This window comes from Artemia franciscana, chromosome 9 (genome assembly GCF_032884065.1).
Source record: "Artemia franciscana chromosome 9, ASM3288406v1, whole genome shotgun sequence".
Classification (NCBI taxonomy): Eukaryota; Metazoa; Arthropoda; class Branchiopoda; order Anostraca; family Artemiidae; genus Artemia; species Artemia franciscana.
In genome coordinates, this window is record NC_088871.1 from 42,127,607 (window position 1) to 42,146,987 (window position 19,381).

The 19,381-nt window shown below is 36.0% G+C and overlaps 1 protein-coding gene across 5 annotated transcripts in view; it reads left to right on the top strand.

The window, feature by feature from the left end:
- The window catches only part of LOC136031433 (uncharacterized), a 509,032-nt gene that overhangs the window by 199,551 nt on the left and 290,100 nt on the right, over nucleotides 1–19,381 (top strand). The gene's annotated exons all lie outside the window — the stretch shown is intronic.

Here is a 19,381-nt window from a genome sequence, read left to right on the forward strand (position 1 = left end):
TCCCCCTTTCTGCGATCGTGAATTAACCTGAGAGAGAACCTCCAACAGGTTGAACCCAACCCACCGTGAATTAGCATGAGAGGGTTGAGTCTAGTTCAGCGTTGTCGAGTGATAGCCATGAGAGGAAAATTTTCCAGTAATTTAACCCGTAGTCAACCGGCGTGTGTTCCCCAGCGAGAACCTCCAACAGGTACGACTCTAGTTTCGCATTTGTGAAGGGACACACATGCACGGAAAGGTGTAGCATAAATGGCAGACAGTAACAACGGCAATCAAAGGGATAAAATTAACCCTTGACTGGGCTGCCCACTTAATTCAACAATCTGTCTTGGCTTTTTTCTACAATTGGCCATGACTTCCACTTTTCCCACAACTATTCCCTCGTCTTTTAGACCTGTGATTAGAAGGTGGTACTTTACAAATGCTAAAAATACCCTCTTTTATGGTTCCACAAAACGACTTAAATAAACAAGAAAAATCCTTATCAAAAAGTTCGTGGTAACGAACTGTAGTAAGGAGCGACCTGGCTCAATAGTAACCAAAACTCTAAAAAAAATGGAATTTTGATATCAATAGCTACATCAAAAGAATTGCATTTTAATGCTGATTTTAAATATATAAATTTAATCAAGTTTAGTCTTACCCATCAAACGTTACGAGCCTGAGAAAATTTGCCTTATTTTAGAAAATAAAGGGAAAAACCCTAAAAGTCACAGAATCCTAACGAAAATCACACCATGGGATTCAACGTATCAGAGATCCCCTTTGAAAAGTTTCAAGCTCCTATCTACAAAAATGTGGAATTTTGTATTTTTTGCCAGAAGAAAGATCATGGATGCGTGTTTATTTGTTTGTTTGTTGTTTTATTTCCCAGGGGTGATCGTATCGACCCAGTGGTTCCAGAATCTTGTGAGAGGGCTCATTCTAAAGGAAATGAAAAGTTCTAGTGCCCTTTTTAAGTGACAACAAATTAGGGGGGCACCTAGGTCCCCTCCCACGCTAATTATTTTACCAAAGTCACCAAATCGAAATTCAGAGATAGCCATTTTATTCAGCGTAGTTAAAAAACCTTATAACTATATCTTTGGGGACGACTTACTCCCTCACAGTCCCCGTGGGAGGGGCCACAAGTTACAAAATTTTGACCAGTGCTTACATATAGTGATGGTTATTTGGAAGTGTACAGACGTTTTCAGGGGGATTTTTAAGGTTGTGGGAGGGGGGTTGATAAGAGGGGGATATGTTGGGGGAACTTTCCTTGGAGGAATTTGTCATAGGGGAAGAAAATTTTCATGAAGGGAGCGCAGGATTTTCTAGCACTATTTAAGAAAAAAAAACAATGAAAAACTAAATATGAAAATTTTTTTTTTTCAACTGAAAGTGAGGAGAAGCATTAAAACTCAAAAAGAACATAAATTATAACGCATATGATGGGCACACCTCCTCCTAATACCTCGCTCTTTACGCTAAAGTAGATTTAGTACAACTATTTATTCTACGGCTTTTGTGATTCAGGGGTCATTTTTAAGAAATTGGGTAGAAATTTAAGCTTTAGTTTAAAGAGTGAGGGGGTGAACCCCTTCATATACGTAATAAAAACATGAGAATACAGAAGTTCGTTACTTAAGCTAATTTGTAAGTTACGTATATCTTTTACTAATAAAAAACATTCAAACAAAATTAAAAGTTCTAGTTGCCTTTTTAAGTAACCAAAAACTCGGAGGGCAACTAGGCCCCCTTCCCCGCTCCTTTTTTTCTCAGAATCATTTGATCAAAACTATGAGAAATCCATTTAGCCAAAAAAATAAATATGCAAATTTTGTTTTAATTATTCATCTGCGGAGAGCCAAAATCAAAACATGCATTGATTTAAAAACGTTCAGAAATTAAATAAAAAAACAAGTTTTTTTAACGGAAAGTAAGGAGCGACATTAATCCTTAAAACGAACAGAAATCACTTCGTATATGAAAGGGGCTACTTCCTCATCAACGCCCTGCTCTTTACGCTAAAGTTTTTACTGTTTTAAAAAGTAGAGTTAAGAGAAAGAGTCGAACAATAGCGTAAAGAGTGGGGCGTTGATGAGGAAGCAGCCCCTTTCATATACGAAGTATACTGTTCGTTTTAAGGATTTATATTGCTCCTTACTTTCCGTTAAAAAAAACTTGTTTTTTTATATTTAATTATCAAATAAGCTCCACGAATTTTTCGCTAATTTAGAACCAAGAAGAGATAACTCATTCTCACCAAACCTAATAGAATAGGAATCAAACACTTGAGCACCGTTATTCTTTCCCCGATTAAAACTGAACCGAGAAAATATGAGGAAATGATCGGAGATATCAGTAACACAAATTGAGTTTTCCTTCAAGCAAAGCGTAGAGAAGATATTGTCAATCAAAGAAGCTGTAACATTAGTTACTCGTGTGGGGATGGATGTAGTTGGTAGAGTTTCTGCGGCAAGCATGGTTGAAAGAAAATCAACTGAAGCCGAAGAATTTGTATCCATCAAATTTATATTAAAGTCACCCATTATACTTAACTGACACGGACGTTTCAATATTATGTCAAGTATATCCTCAAGATTCCGAAGAAACAACGAAACCGCACCACTAGGAGAACAATAAATATTGCCTATGATTAGATCAATACCATTAACTCTAATTTCTATAAACTGTGACTCAAAGATACCTTCAAAAATCCTTGATAAGTCATCCCGCAAGCAATAATGCGAATTACTATATATATATGGCAAGACCTCCTTTAGCCATCTTGCAGCGGTTTACATGTTGCATTTTGTAGCCATGGATATCCAATAGCATTTTCAAACAGTTCGTGGTAACGAACTGTAGTAAGGAGCGACCCGGCTCAATAGTAACTGAAACTAAAAAAAATGGATTTTCGATACCAATAGTTACAGCAAAGAAATCACATTTTATTGCTGATTTTTAATATATAAGTTTCATTAAGATCAGTTATACCTATCAAAAGTTACGAGCCTGAGAAAATTTGCCTCATTTTAGAAAATAGGGGGAAACACCCCCTAAAAGTCATTAAATCTTATAGAAAATAACACCATTAGATTCAGCGTATCAGAGAACCTTATTGTAGAAGTTTCAAGCTCCTATCTACAAAAATGTGGAATTTCTTATTTTTTGCCACAAGACATATCACGGATGCGTGTTTATTTGTTTATTTGTTTGTTTTTTTTTGTATTTTTCCCCCCAGGGGTGATTGTATCGACTGATTGGTCCTAGAATGTCGCAAAAGGGCTCATTCTAACGGAAATTAAAATTTCTAGCGCTCTTTTTAAGTGATCAAAAAATTGGAGGGCACCTAGGCCCCCTCCCACGCTCATTTTTTCCCAAAAGTCACCGGATCAAAATTCTGAGATAGGCATTTTATTCACCATAGTCGAAAAACCTAATAACTATGTCTTTAGGGACGACTTACTCCCCTGCAGTCCCCGTGGGAGGGGCTGCAAGTTTCAAACTTTGACCTGTGTTTACATATAGTAATGATTACTGGGAAGTGTACAGACGTTTTCAGGGGAATTTTTTTGGTTTAGGGGAGTGAGTTGAGGGGGGGGGGGTACTTGGGAGGATATTTCCATAGATAAACTTTTCATGGGGGAAGAGAATTTCAATGAAGGGGGCGCAGGATTTTCTAGCATTATTTGAAAAAACAAGGGAAAAAAATAAGAAAAGTTTTTTCTACTGAAAGTAAGGAGCAGCATTAAAACTTAAAACGAACAAAAATTATTACGAATATGAGGGGTTTACCTCCTCGTTATACCTCATTCTTTACGCTAAAGTATTTTTAGTAATTCCAACTATTTATTCTACGGCCTTTGTGATTCAGAGGTCATTCTTAAGGAATTGGGACAAGATTTCAGCTTTAATGTAAAGAGCGAGGTATCGACGACGGTTGAACCCCCTCATAAACAAAATAAAAACATACGAATATAGAAGTTCGTTACGTAAGTTAATTCGTAAGTTACGTATATTTTTTACCAATGAAAACGTTTGTAAAAAATTAAAGATTATAGTTGCTTTTTTAAGTAATCCAAAAATTGGAGGGCAACTAGGCCTCCTCCGTCGATCTTTTTTCTCAAAATCTTCCGATTAATTGCAATTAATTAATATGCAAATTTTGTTTTAGTTATTTATGTGCGGAGATCCAAGATCAAAACGTACATTAATTCAAAAACGTCCAGAAATTAAATAAAAAAAAGTTTTTTTAAATGAAAGTAAGAAGCTACATTAAAACTTAAAACGAACAGAAAGTACTCCGTATACGAAAAGGGGATTTTCCTCCTCAACACCCAGCTCTTTACGCTAAAGTTTTTTACTGTTTTAAAAAGTAGAGTCGAGAGAAAGTGTCAAACATTTGCGTAAAGAGCGGGGCGTTGAGGAGGAAAATCTCCTGTCATATACGGAGAACTTTCTGTTCGTTTTAAGTTTTAGTGTTGCTCCTTGCTTTCATTTAAAAAAAAACATGTTTTTTTTTATTTATTATTGCCAGAATTGAAAAATGTCTCGCAAAAACCAACAACATCCGGCTGTCCATCCGAAACAATTTGTCTTAAATTATCTATTGACGAGGAAAGACCCTGAATGTTAAGCTGAAATGCAGTCAGAGAATAATCTCCTTTGGTAATCTCCTCTCCCCCCAAGTCTGAAACATATTTACTATTAAGAACAGGGTTTATATTAATCAGGTTTTGATTAACACAATCAAACAGTTCGTGGTAACCATAGTTAAGTTAATTTTTTCGTTATACTTTAAAATCAAATTTTTGATTGAAAAGTAAATTAAAAGGCACGGTGTGTATGCTGGTTACCAATAAGAAGTCTTAGGAATATCCCAAAAACGACTGAAGGTATTAAGTTGAAAATTTTCAGGGCTACTACTATTACTACTTCTGATCTTACAGTTTATCTTAGCAAAAATAGCGTTAGTGTATCCAGGTTTTCAACGATCATGGGTGGAATTTTTTGGGAATGGCATTAATTTTTATTATTTTTCCCGTCAACATGAAGAGGTATAAAGCTAAAGTGAACATTGCTGTTTATGTTGTGATTTTAAAAGGATGTATGTTGTTAAAAATTGTTCAAACATATACAAGAAAAAAGCCAAACTATGGAGTCTTATAGAAAGAAATGAAAAGATTTAAAATATTGTTTTCTTTTTTATGGAAAAAACAATGTCAATAAAGAACGAAGAGAAATTAACTAAAAAATACTTTGTCTGCAAAACAAATTTTTCAAAGAAAAGTAAAGAGTTCTTTTAAACTAATGATAAGCAGAAATAAAATCAAGTAATCTTCCAAGCTCAAAAATACCACAAATAACCATCAAAAAATCAACGGAAGCCGAAACGAACAGAAATTATAATAAATCAGAGAGCCAAACTCGAAACGAGCAGAAATCAATATGGGTAGGGATGAGACCCCCTCCCTCTCCGGTACTTTCTGACAACTAGAAGACAACTTTCACTTTACTAAATCAAAGCAAATGAATGTAGATTGATAGTTTCACCTATTTAACTGTTATTTATTCCTTAAAGTTTTAATAATGTGTGATCTATAAAGTTAAAAAGGGAAAACATTTAATTCACACAGACAAGTACGTTGTAAAAAACGTAATGGGGTGGGTTTTTCGCATCCCATATCCGCAGTGAAGAAGCCGTATACTCTGTTCACATCAAAATTTGTATTTCCTAGCTATTTCATTATGGTCCTATATTCCAAAGTTACCAGGATCTTTGCAATTGGCCAATATTCCGTATTTCAGTCAATAAATTATATTTCTTAAACAAGTTTGCCTCCCCTGAAATATGATTTTACATCTCCCCATGACTGTGGCCCAGTTTCAATTCACTGTCTAAATCCACCAAACCTACGTTGCCTATTGGAGTAAAATTACCAAATCAAAATTTGTGTTTGTAAACAAAGGTGGGAACACAAAATAGTAAAACAGATATCTTCCCCATTCCTTTTAATGGATTTTGAGCTTTTGTCATACTTTGGTGGGTAGCTTGTTGTTAAAATAATCCGGTATGGTGTTTACCGTATCTTATCGAGAAAATTCGTCTAACTTGAGATTTCCGCCTGAACCTTCTGAATTAAATTGGATCTTTTATACTTCATATTTGATGGAATCTAAAAGCTCAAATCTGCCTTTTAACTGCCCCTTGGTCTTTTCCTCCACAATAGAGAAACGTTTTAATTATATGCGCTGGGGTTTTTCAATGCATTCGTCTTGCAGAAAACCACAAGGATAAGGGGCAAGAGACAATTGCTTTCCTCCGCAAAACGCAATCTGTAGCATTTTTACGCAGATCTGTGAAGTGTGTAAATAGTAAGTTACTGATTAGGCCGTTTTTTCGCTAATATCGTTCTTCATTCTGCTAATCAATTATCCCAGGACTAAGATCACATTATCATCGAAGTACTCTATTCCATGGTCTGTTTGGTATTCAATTGTAAGATATTACTAGTCTGATAAGCAAAAAACCACAAAATGGGCCAAAACAAGACTTTAGCACTTTCAAGAATAAAAAAAGTACACTGACTTGCTACAAAAATTAGGTTATTTTCTTCTGGCCTCGCTGGTGCTCTTTTGGAAATAAAACAAAACATAGACAACCCGACTTATTAAAAAAGAAATATCCGATACTAATTATCATGTTAACAAAGGGGTAAAAGATATAGTTTGAGCCTAAATTTGCCCAGGTAAAATTATAGTTCAAGGGCTTCTTACCTTTTTGGGAAATAGTTGATTTAGGTGAATGGAACTATCAGGAATGAATGCTGGCTCTAAAATACTCCTTGGGAAAACTACGTATGTCCAGCATTTTAGGTCGCTTTTTTGCAAATATCGTCCGTCATTCTGCTCTAATCACTGGTCCGAGGACTAAGATGAGATTACCATAGAAGCACTTTATTACATGTTCTATTTGGTATCAAACTGTAAGATTTTACTAGTTTAATAAGCAAAAAATCAAAAAATGAGCCACAACAAAACCTTAGCACTATAATGAATAAAAAAGATGTTACACTGACTTGATACACAAGTGGGTCATTTTTTCTGTCAACGCTGGTCCTCATTTGAAAATTAAATGCAACGTAGACAACCTAACTGATGAGGATATTCTAATACTAATCATCTGTTAACTGAGGGATAAAAATATAGTGTAAGCCTAAATTTTCCCGGGTAAAATTGTAGTTCAAGAGCTTTTTGAGAAGTAGTTGAGTTAGATGAATTAAACTTTCAGGAATGAATCCTGGGTCTAAAATGTAGGCCTACCCTGAGAAAGTATTGTCAAGCTACCCTGTCTACTGCTTTATTTTTTAGGGTATAAAAGATCAGAAAAATGCATATTTGTATAATTTAGCTTGGAAGAAAGTGAATAAATTACTTGATGCCTTTTTTATTTAAGTTTTAGATATGAGACTCCCAGTTATGTCTAGTGTGGAACATAGGCTAGTTAAACCATGGAAGCACAACTTGGAGAAATGACTCCAGAGCCCAAAAATTTGGCCTATTTTAAGGTACTATCTTCATTCTCTGTGTATTTCTAGGGCTTAGAAGATTGCACAGAAGACAGACAGAGTCCTACACTTATCCAAATTTTGACTAGGGACAAATTTTGTAACAATTTTGTTTGTAAAAAGCAAAATTTCCAAATTTTGACACATTTACTTTAATCTTTATGTTTTTATTCTACTTGTTGGCTCTAAGTTTTAAAACATTCTCCTGATCTATGCAGGATTTCAAACTATCTTATGTTTTTCCAAATAAAAAAAACAACATAGTTTTACACATCCTTAAATCAAAGTTTAAAAGGTGTCACATTAGGAGTTTTACTTTTCTCCTGGAACAAGATCTTCTCTATAACTTAGGGATATCACAAAGCTCTCTTTAAGAAACTGCTCTGTATCAATCAAGCCTTTTTATTAAAAAATAACTAGTTTTTCAACAAAAAAAGTTTTCTACTACGGTAACAAGCCACCTGATGTTACGGGAGGGGGGGGGGTTGGTTAAATATGATTTGGTTTGTTTAAATATATTTTATGTGGGTGTTTAGCTTGAGGGAGGATTGTTGCTAGTGGTACTTCGGATTTTTCTAGGTCTTGGTAGCTTAATGTTGATATAATATAATAATAATAATATAATATAATAATAATAATAATATTTATTTGTAACCCACATACATCAAAAAGATAAATAGTGGAGTAAAGACATGAAGAAAAACGGAAAAAAAAATGTGATGCAAAAAAAAACGAGAGTCAACAATAGACATTAATCAAACAAACGGATCAGACCGTGGTGAGGCGACAAACGCCGATACGCCGTTTCTGAGAGCTTTTTGTGTAGATCAGTCAGCTTCTCAGTAATATTCGGAAGATGGAACTTTTTGATTATCTTTCGATTCCTATACCACAGTGGAAGATAGAGAAGAAATTTACAGAAACGGAAATAAGAGGATCGAATATCGCTAATATCTTTTTTCTTAAATATAGGGTAAAGCCCAGAAAGGTAAAGAACAGAATGATCGGAAAAAGTAGAATAAAGCTTACCAAGGGCAATACGATTGTATTTCCCTCGATTGGCAACAATTTTAGAGTAACCAATCTGGATTTTCACTCTAGCATCCCAGACAGCACGCTCCCGAAGAGTTTTAAGATTTTTTGTAAGTGTAATACCCAACCACCGGATCGAATCTACATGAGGGATAGAAAAATTTTGAAAAATTAGAGGCCTAGGAGAAGAGGGAACATTGAAAGAAAGATACTCACATTTATCAACATTAAGCGAAAGACCAATTTTAGTAAAAGAAGAAGAAACTTTATGAACCATCTGCGATAGACTGAGTTTAGACCGGCTAATTAGAAGAATGTCAGCAGCATAAGCAAGGTAAGAAATATCGCTCAAACCAACAAAACATATAGAAGAAATATTCTCAAGAATACCAGAGATACAAAATTTGAAAATACTAGGAGATAACACTCCACCCTGCCGTACGCCCCGACGAACAAGAACATTAGAAAATGAAAGGGCACCATTAGTTTTAATTCGAAGATAAGAATTACTATACCAAAACTTTAGAAGAAAAATAACTGAAAGGTTAATACCGTGGCTATAAAGAGAGTAAAGAGCCTGACTATGTACAACACTATCGAAAGCCTTATAAAGATCAAGAGCACAAATATGAAGACCATACCCTTTAGCCGAAGCATCTTTAAGAAGGAAAGCAAGAGCACGGTGAGCGTGCTGGCACCCGATGCCCGACCAAAAACCAAGCTGATTCTCCCCGAAATTAGCATTCATACTTATGAAAGGAAGTAGGATGTATTCAAGGATTTTACTAAAATTACAAGCAACCGTAATAGGCCTGTAAGAAGAACAATCCAAAGGAGTCTTACCTCGTTTAAGTACAGAAGTGACAGTTCCACACAAAAAGCTGTCAGGAACGAGGGAACAACAAAGGCACATTTGGAAAAACAACTGTAAATGGAAAAACAAAGACGGGCAATTTATTTTTAGATGACAGGCACTGATACCGTCAATATCAAGAGAACTTGATTTCAATTTCTTAACAGATGCAATTACAGCGTCAACTGAAATGGGAATAACTTGTGCCTGAGTCAGGGAAGGCGGGAGAACCGAATCAAGCAGTTTCGAATAAAGCGCGTGCACTGCATAATTCACTTTGGAAAATATAACTGAATAGTGTTCAGACCATGCGGAAGGCGTAATGGGGCAATTAGAATTTGCCGATTTATTTAATTTAGCTGAATTAATCACTTTGTCCCATTCTTTCTTATTGGTAGGACAGTCTAACCCTTTATAACGGCTCGATCTCAGACATTTCTTAAACTCACGCTTAGTTTTTTGTTTTATTTCAAACACATTCCCAGCTAATGGTCGACCGTTAGCAACCCATATACGCAGCCACAATTTGGCTTTATTTTTCACACTTTTCAGCTCAGGGTCACACGACCAGATTGGTTTCCTTGTACTTTTCCTCACTCGCTCCTGAGGGACAGCAACCTCCTCAGCGCGTTTTAAACACCACACGATTTGGTTGTAATAATGATTCAGGTCGTAATTACTTTTAGTAGGACTAACACTCAGCTGGAGTAGATGAAAAGGTACACGTAAAGAACCAAAGAGAATAGCCAGGGTTGAAATATATAATGGCATATTAACATTTTTCCAATTACTCCGCACAACCCATTTAGAGGCAGGAGCACAAGCCTGGTCAGTACTATCTTTTCTAATCGAAAAGCATAGCGATAAAGGAAGGTGATCAATATCTTGCTTATCTTCGTGGACATGCTCTGTTGAAGATGTAATGAACGGGGAACAAATCACGTGATCAATATCCGATAAGCTGCCGGAATTATGCGCATACGAGAAAGGTAGATCCTTTGCAATTATTCTGTAATCAGGGAGACAATCAAGTAGGTTCACAGTACGAGCAGAATCACGTTTTACATCAGTGTTCATATCTCCAATAATAATAAATTCGTACTCATTTTTGCTTATATTTTGAAGGAGAGTTTTCAAACTAGAGCATGCTTTGGAGAATTTATTAAGCAATGTCATATTCTTCCCATCGTGAGGCAGGTAAGTGTATATCAATACGGTTTTACCAAGTCTTATAGCCAATAAATGTTCATCAGAGAAATAGCATGGCGGAGACAGAAAGCTGAGCTTTTGTTTTATAATACATGCTAAACCCCCTGAAGGCCTTCCAAAAGTAGATTTAGCATTTGTTGTGAAAACAAAGTGGGCGGAACTGCGGCGCAGGAAATTAACACTCGTTGCGGTCAAAAGATGTTCCTGAAAGCATACAATGTCAAACTTACTGTACAGTTCATCAATGGTCAGGTCCTTGTTTTTCGTCCCATTAATATTGAAGGACACGAGTGATACTGATTCAGACATTAGTTTGTTTTTGGTAACTTGCGACTGGTAATTGCTTTCAATTTAGGGCAAGTGAGGCTAAACGAAACATGATTACCTCCACAGTTTGCGCACTTAGGTGACAAATTGCAAGGCGAGTCTCTATCTGAAACATGAGGACCGGCACATCGCGCACATTTTGGTGTAACACTGGGACAAGACGACTGGAGATGGTCAGGGGATCGGCAATTGTTACAGCACCGTGGAATCGCGTTGAACTCATAAACACTTAGGATTTCGTATCCTACTTTGAGACCATACCTAAATGCTTCGACTCTTGATGTTGTATCGGAGAATTCAAGTTTTACTGTAAGCGATTTCCCTAGCCGAGAGGCACCAGAAACACCAGGGCACGATATCAGGTGGGACAGTTCAAAATCAGGCGGGATTCCCTTCAGGAGTCCGTAAAACTTCTTGGTTAGAACTTTCGCAGAAGAGCCAGTAAACGCACCAGTCACCGATAAGCGGATATCTTCAGCAACTGACTTATCTATATTGATAAATAGTTTGTCACGAACGGGACGGATGCTAGTGATTGATTCGTGTCCATCAATCTGATCTATCAGATCTTTTCGTTTTATTGGGTCCAAAAGGGTAGATGGAAGGTTCGACACAACAATAGTAGCATGCGAGTCGGGAATTGCAGGTTTCGGCAGTTGCGGGTAATTCAGTTCGTAAGCATCCAGCTTGGTGGCAACAACCTTGAGTAGTTGTTCCACACGATTCACCTTTGTTGACAGCCTAGAATACGCGACTGCGGGCAAAACCGGGACCTCGGTTGGAGACTTGATCACATAAATCGGAGTTGATACCTCCTCAGAGTCCAGTTTCTTAATAAAATCAAGAATATCTTTCACATTGTTCGCAGAAGCTTTTGCACCGATGCGCCGGGGGCAATTATCATTAGGCGCAACCTTCGCCCAAAATTCGGTTTTCGCATCAGCAATAACACCGCATTCAAAAAAGTCTATTGCGTGCTGAATAATAGTAGCGTCTTCAATACCTTCTTCCCAGTTATTTTCCATTTTGGCTTTTGGTTTTTGGACTCCAAAAAGATCCATTTGGCTTTTGGACTACTACTATTGAGTTTATCCATTCGGTGGCCCTTGATGTTTTCTCAATAATGCCCATTGACTTCAGGTGGTCCAATTCCTCGTTGAGTTTTTCTTGAAGGGCAAAGGGATCCTTTTTTCTGGTTGTACTGTGGGCACCGCACCTTCTTTCAGGTGTATCTTGCACTTCCCTGGAAGTTTTCCTACTCCTTCAAAAACGTCTTTGTATTCGTCCAGTATTTTGGCTGTTCCATTTCTCATCATGGGAGCTGGGCTGTCGTGGGTTACGTTAAGAATGAATTTGACCAGTTTTATGTCTTGACTTGTCTTCCTGCTCAGGATAGGCTTGCAATTAGTATTCACCACATAGAATGGATGTATTTGGTTTTCATGGTCTTTGTAGCTGATTTGCGGCTGTATGATGTCCATGACTTTCAATTTCTCTCCTGTGTAGCTTGTAAGCATATCTCTGGTTGTTGAAATTATGGTTTGGAACCTTGCACCTGTAATCACTGGTTGGAAGCACATTTGCTTTAGCTCTGGTGTCAATCTTAAAGACCAAGTTAAGATTTTGGTCCACAACTCTGATAATGGCGTCAGGTCCATTCAGATGTTGTGTTTGATTACTGTTCACAGTGACTATCATGAATTTACTTGCATTGGCTCCTGCCTTTTGTTGGCTGATCTCATTTATCACTTTGATTTTGCACACTTAGGCAAAGTGGTTTAATTTGTTGCACTTTGAACAAGTTTTTACCCTGTCTGGGCATTTGTGATTCCTTTAGTAGTTTGGCGCTCCACAGAAGTAGCGATCCTGGTTGTTGTGATTTCGTTTCAGAGCATCTATCTCTTATTTCACCATTGGTGTTGGATGTTGTTTGGCTCCTGATATCTGTGCTTGGGTTACCAGCACTGATTCAATAGTACAGTAAATGTCTATGGCTCTGGCCAAAGAGTCAATGTTCTGCCCTCACTCAATGTGACAATGTCCTCACAATGTTCTGCCCAAAAACAGTCTATCTTGAATCATGTTGTCACTGCTGCTGCCAAATTAACAATCTTTCGTAATCAATTTGAGTTCAGTCACATACTGTTCAATGTTTTCATTTCCTTGGTCTTGCTTGTAGAAGGTAAATCTTGTCAATATTGGGTTTGAGATGGGTTCAACATGGGCTTCAAGTTTATCAAAGTAGATGTCTTGTTTGTCTCTTCTGCTGTTAGTACCCATGTACTGAAAATTTCTCTCCCTTTTTCTCCCATCAATATCATTAAGTAAGAGCACTTGACGGATGAGATTTTTAACTTCGATTTCGTGTAGTTTCGCTTCGATTGTATCACATCTCGACTATTGCTCTTCAAGCTGGTTTTCCAGGATGACAATCTTCGAATCACGAGACTTCGATTCATTTTTCAAAATTTGAACCTTGTCCGAAATCGACGACAGTGTAATAGCAAACTCACTTGGTTTGCTAATTATGAGATCTAGTTTCTTTTCCAGAGCCTTCATTCTATCATCAAACATTTTTTGACTGATTGACGAAACACGTTTTTAGCTTTAAAGTCCGCTCTCAAGTAAAATTTAAACTTTAATTAAAAACACTAGCTCACTTGCTAACCGTATCCAAAGAACAGAGACTGGGCTCCGTCAGTAATACTAGTCAAACAAGTTCTCTAGTTCACACCTTGAATGACAAATCGGTATGAAAAAGTATACTGATTTGTTAATGTTAATAAAATATCCAATCTAAGACAGGTGCGTTCACTCTGAACTCTGAATCAATACCAATTTAGGATCTTTTTTACCTCTAAAGATTATAGACTTAGGGGTACAAAGTTTAGCTTAACCTATTTTAAGGAATTTTTTTGTGTTTTCACCACCCGTAAATATCGGTCTGTAAAGCTAATAAATACATCCTTTCGAAAAATAAGGTGGAATGCCCTTAATACGCTAATTTATTTGAATTAGACGCCTTATTTTAAAAGACATTAAACCATCTGGTAGTAGATACTAGTATATTATGATGTAGACAGATTAATATTTTGGAGGAAACCAATGTTTACATAATCCGTGAATCAATTAGTTATAAATAGGAAATAATTATTTTGTGGAGAAGTGGTGCAGTTTTCAAATTTAGAAAGGGTCCCATATCCCTTTAAGCCATTTCACTAGCTAGGGCACTGTATATTCGTCATTTGCAAAGTGAAATTTGTGTATTTGGTATTATTGGCTAGTCTGAACATAGCGTTCCTTTTAAAAATTTTCTGTGATATATCTGTGCCTATTTGTGCAATGTAGTTTGTAATAATGTACCAAAAACACATAATGCCAGTGATTGTCTGACATTTTTTTTCTTTAACTTCGGGATGGGACGATTTCTAAATATTGGCATCATAAGCTATATAGCAGCACTCATTAGAATAACAAAACAAATAAGCAAAATCAAGCGAAATGAAGAATTAAGTGAATACAAGAGCCACACATTAGTGTCGGTAATGTTCGTTGATAATTCTATGCTGAAATATAACATATCAAAAAAAGAAAGAAGAAAACTTGAAACTTTAGCCATTAGATTATTGGTTCAGTATGATCTAAGTCCTTTGTGCGTCTGCGTTTAAGCTATTCTTTGTCCTATGTTTTTATGGAAAAATTCGCCTGACTTCGGAACATTTCAGGAAGTTGCTGGACTGTGCTAATGCCTTCTATTTACGGTCATATCAAGTATATCTAATCACAGAGATGTTTGGCAGGAGGGGGGGGGGGTGTGGTGGTGGTTACACTTCATAAATTAGTTTTCTTGTTCAATAAGTTCTTGAAAATTTTTACGATTTAGGGAATAAGTGCTGAATATTTTTTTTTAATTTAAAAAATATTACAGAAATGGACAACCTTAGATTTTATTTTCAGTTGTTCGTGCTTACTTCCATTTAAAAAAAAAGAAAAAAAGAAGACCGTTTCTCATTCCTCCAACCTCTCTCCCGAAGCCAATGAAAAAAAAAATGAAATGAAGCCTATGTAAGCCAGGAGTAAAGGGAAAAAAAGGTAAAAAAAAACAAACGTCACACCTACAGTAGAAAGTAAAATAACAGTAAACTGCCTTCTGGTGCCTACCTGTCTGATGGTGCCTGCCTGCTACTCACTGGTGCCTGATGCACAGAAAAGTGAATACGATACTTATGGCCTACAAAAGCAAAACACAACATCAAACAACTCCCCAAAAGTCATTATGGAACTCCCCGGAAGTTTTGGGATTGCAGGTACAGGGAAAGAAAAACAGAACAATGGACAAAAAGGAAAAAAACAAATGAAGTAAAAGTGCACACTAAAAAGGAAATAACTATCAAACGTTAACCAGTGCTAGTGCCTTGGGGTTTTATCACACCAATCCATAGTCCCATCTTGGCCCAGTGCTATCAACCTAACGTTGGTGTTAGGAAAAAAAGTTTCTTTTTTACATTAGACAGATATCAAACATTTGTTTACAATGCTTTTAAGGATATCAAACTAGTTATACTTTCTACAACTTTCAAGAAAAGTGTTCCTGGTAGACTGAGAAACAATGAGGGGTTTTCAGTCCGATGTAACTGAATGACTGTAATTCGAGTGTTATACTAATTGCAAAAATATTATGTAGATTAGATGATTGACGGAAAAATGAAGCACACGTATGGCACAATTTAAATCGCCCTGAAATTAAGCAACAGCTTATTATTTGAACTACATTATTATATACTGTTAGTTCTAAGTTGCTGCTAAGTTCGACCTAGTGACATTAATTCAATCTTTAATGTAGTTTTATTTTAATTACAGTATTATTTATATTTACAATATTACATATTATTTTAATTAAAATATTTTCATAATTATTTAAAATGTAATTTTAATTTAATGTAACGTTAGGTAATTAGCATCGAATCCCAGAACTGCTCTCTTAGACAAAACTTTGATCAAGATCTCAATTTGATGAAGATCTCAGGATCTATTCGGACTGTAAATATCTTAAAGTGAAGGTTCAACACTTCATGAAGACTTCTGAATCTCAATTTTCAGTCTGAGCATTTTATTTGACAAACTAGATTTTAGCTCTCTATTTTGCTTTTTTCTTTTTTTAATAACAAAATTGGTGCTTATTAGATATACATATAACTGAAAAAAAATGTGACTATTGCGACTGAAAAAAAGCTAAGAAAAAAAAAAAATCATAAATCTAAGTTTTTGAATCAGATATTTTGAATCAGCCCTATAAGAGTTTTGCACTTCTGTTGGATTAGTTTAAACAAGATTGGTTATTTAGCATCATCTGAAATTGTAGACACTTCGAACTACATTTTACAGTTTTATTAAATTTCACCTATTTAAGAAGCTAATAAATTTTAAAAGAGAAACTCCTCAGTTACGGTTTAGTAATAAGGTTTTTAGTAAAATTTGATGAGTAATAGATAATTATAAATCCATGTAACTACTAAAGGTGGTGAAGCAAGGAGGACTTCTAAAATTAAATCTCCGAGGTGTTGCTGAGCTGAAATATAGTCAATACACAGATATCAAGTTCCAGACTTTTAAGAAGATGTCAAATGCAGACACCCACGAAGTGGAAGAGAAACTTTTACCAAAAGAAAAAAATCGTTCCTCCATACTAAGAAACCCATCCGCCAGATTGGGAAGGCGAAAAATCTCTCTAAAAGAGAAGGAAGAGTCATCCGCCAAGCCATCAGCAGCATCCAGCACGTGATCCTCAGACCTGGCACTGGCAAGTGAACTTTTTTCCCCACCTTTAATCGTTCCTCAAGGGATGTTTTCCAGCCCCACGAGTCCTCAGGAATAATTTTGGCAGCCATTACCGACTTTGGCCCATCCAATCTCAGCAACATATTCCATAAACTTACCTGCCTTTTGGTCAGACACTTGCTCGGACCACCCGTAGATAATGACTGACATTAGTAGAAATACGCCCCTATTAATGCCTTCTATTATAAAAGCACCACGAGAAGGCTTTCACTAATACCCTCTTAAAGGTCAGTTATAAGTTTTGCACTTTGAAATTTACCAAATTGTGCACAATATACACTATTAATGGTTTAGTCGTACATAATTTTGATTTTTTTTTCCCACAAGTGTGGGTGTGGTATATAATTTTTCAAATTCATACACATTCGGTGGACTGTATTCATATGGCCTTAAAATAAAATGCTGAAAATGGGGTCTCTGATACTGTTCACAATGTAGCTTACTTTTAGAAATTAATTAATTTGAAAAAATGAACTACTTAAAATATGAGTCATGGAAAAAGTTTCATTTCAAGAAAAGTAGTCTATACTTCCCATTTGAATCGCAAGTGACCATTGTTGATGCAGTCTTACTTATAATCAGTTAATACATTTCTACTATATCAGTAAACATACAATTCAAACCATTGCTTCTTAAACGCCATTTTGATATGATGTTCGTTAAGATAGAGCTTGCTACTACGCCCATCGGCTACTAAAGAGACTAATAACAACTACATCTATGATCAAAAAGCCATTGTCAAACAGTTCGTGGTAACGAACTGTAGTAAGGAGCTACCCTGCTCAATAGTAAACGAAACTCTAAAAAACGGAATTTCGATGCTAAAAGATATATCAAAAGAATTGGATTTTTATGCTGATTTTAAATATATAAGTTTCATCAAATTTAGTCTTTTTCATCAAAAGTTACGAGCCTGAGAAAATTTGCCTTATTTTGGAAAATAGGGGGTAACACCCCCTAAAAGTCATAGGATCTTAACAAAAATCACACCATCGCATTCAGCGTATCAGAGAACCCTATAGAAAAAATTTCAACGTCCAATCTACAAAAATGTGGAATTTCGTATTTTTTGCCAGAAGACAAATCACGGGTACGTGTTTATTTGTTTTTTTTTTTTTTTTTTTTTTCCCAGGGCTCATCGTATCGACCAAGTGGTCCTAGAGTGTTGCAAGAGGGCTCATTCTAACGGAAATAAAAAGTTCTAGTGCCCTTTTTAAGTGACCAAAAAAATTAGAGGGCACCTAGGCCCCCTCCCACGCTCATTTTTTTCCCAAAGTCAACGGATCAAAATTTTGAGATAGCCATTTTGTTTTGCATAGTCGAAAACCATAATAACTATGTCTTTGGGGATGAATTACTCCCACAGTCCTTGGGGGAGGGGCTGCAAGTTACAAACTTTGACCAATGTTAACATACAGTAATGGCTACTGGGAAGTTACCGACATTATCAGGGGGATTTTTTTTTTGGTTTGGGTCTGGGGTTCAGGGGAGGGGGCTATATGGGAGGATCTTTCCTTGGAGGAATATTTCATGGGGGAAGAAAAATTCAATGAAAAGGGCGCAGGACTTTCTAGCATTACTATAAAAAAAAACAATGAAAATATAAACATGAAAAAGTGTTTTCAATTGAAAGTAAGGAGAAGTATTAAAACTTAAAACGAACAGAGATTGTTACGCATATGAGGGGTTCTAAAAATACTTTAGCATAAAGAGCGAGGTATTTAGGAAGAGATAAATACTTCGCTCTTAATGCTAAATTTTTTTTTTAATAATTTCAACTATTTATTCTACGGCCTTTCTGATTCAGGGGTCATTCTTAAAGAATTGGGATAAAACAAGATTTAGTGTGAAGAGCGAGGTATTAACGAGGGGACCAATCCCCTCATATATATAATCAAAAATATAAGAATATAAAAGTTTGTTACGTAAGTTAATTCTTAAGTTACGTATTTTTTTTAATAATAAAAACATTCGTTAAAAATTAAAAGATCTAGTTGCCTTTTTAAGTAACCAAAAATTGGAGGGCAACTAGACCTCCTTCCCCACCCCTTATTTCTCAAAATCGTTGGATCAAAACTAAGAGAAAGCCATTTAGCCCAAAAAAGAATTAATATGCAAATTTCATTTTAATAATTTATGTACGGAGAGCCAAAATCAGACATGCATTAATTCAAAAACTTTCAGAAATTAAATACAAAAAAAGTTTTTTTAAATGAAAGTAAGGAGTGACATTAAAACTTAAAACGAACAGAAATTACGCCGTATATGAAAGGGGCTTCTCCTCCTCGACACCCCGCTCCTTGCGCTAAAGTTTGATTCTTTCTCGCAACTCTACTTTTTAAAACAATAAGAAACTTTAGCGTAAGGAGCGGGGTGCCGAGGAGGAAAAGCCCCTTTCATATACGGAGTAATTTCTGTTCGTTTTAAGTTTTAATGTCGCTCCTTACTTTCATTTAAAAAAAATCGTTTTTTTTATTTTATTTTTCTGTAGCGTCGACATTGCTGCTGCCTTCGACACAATCGCTCACTCGCAAGCATTGTGCTGCCTCATAGATTTACGCGTAGATCC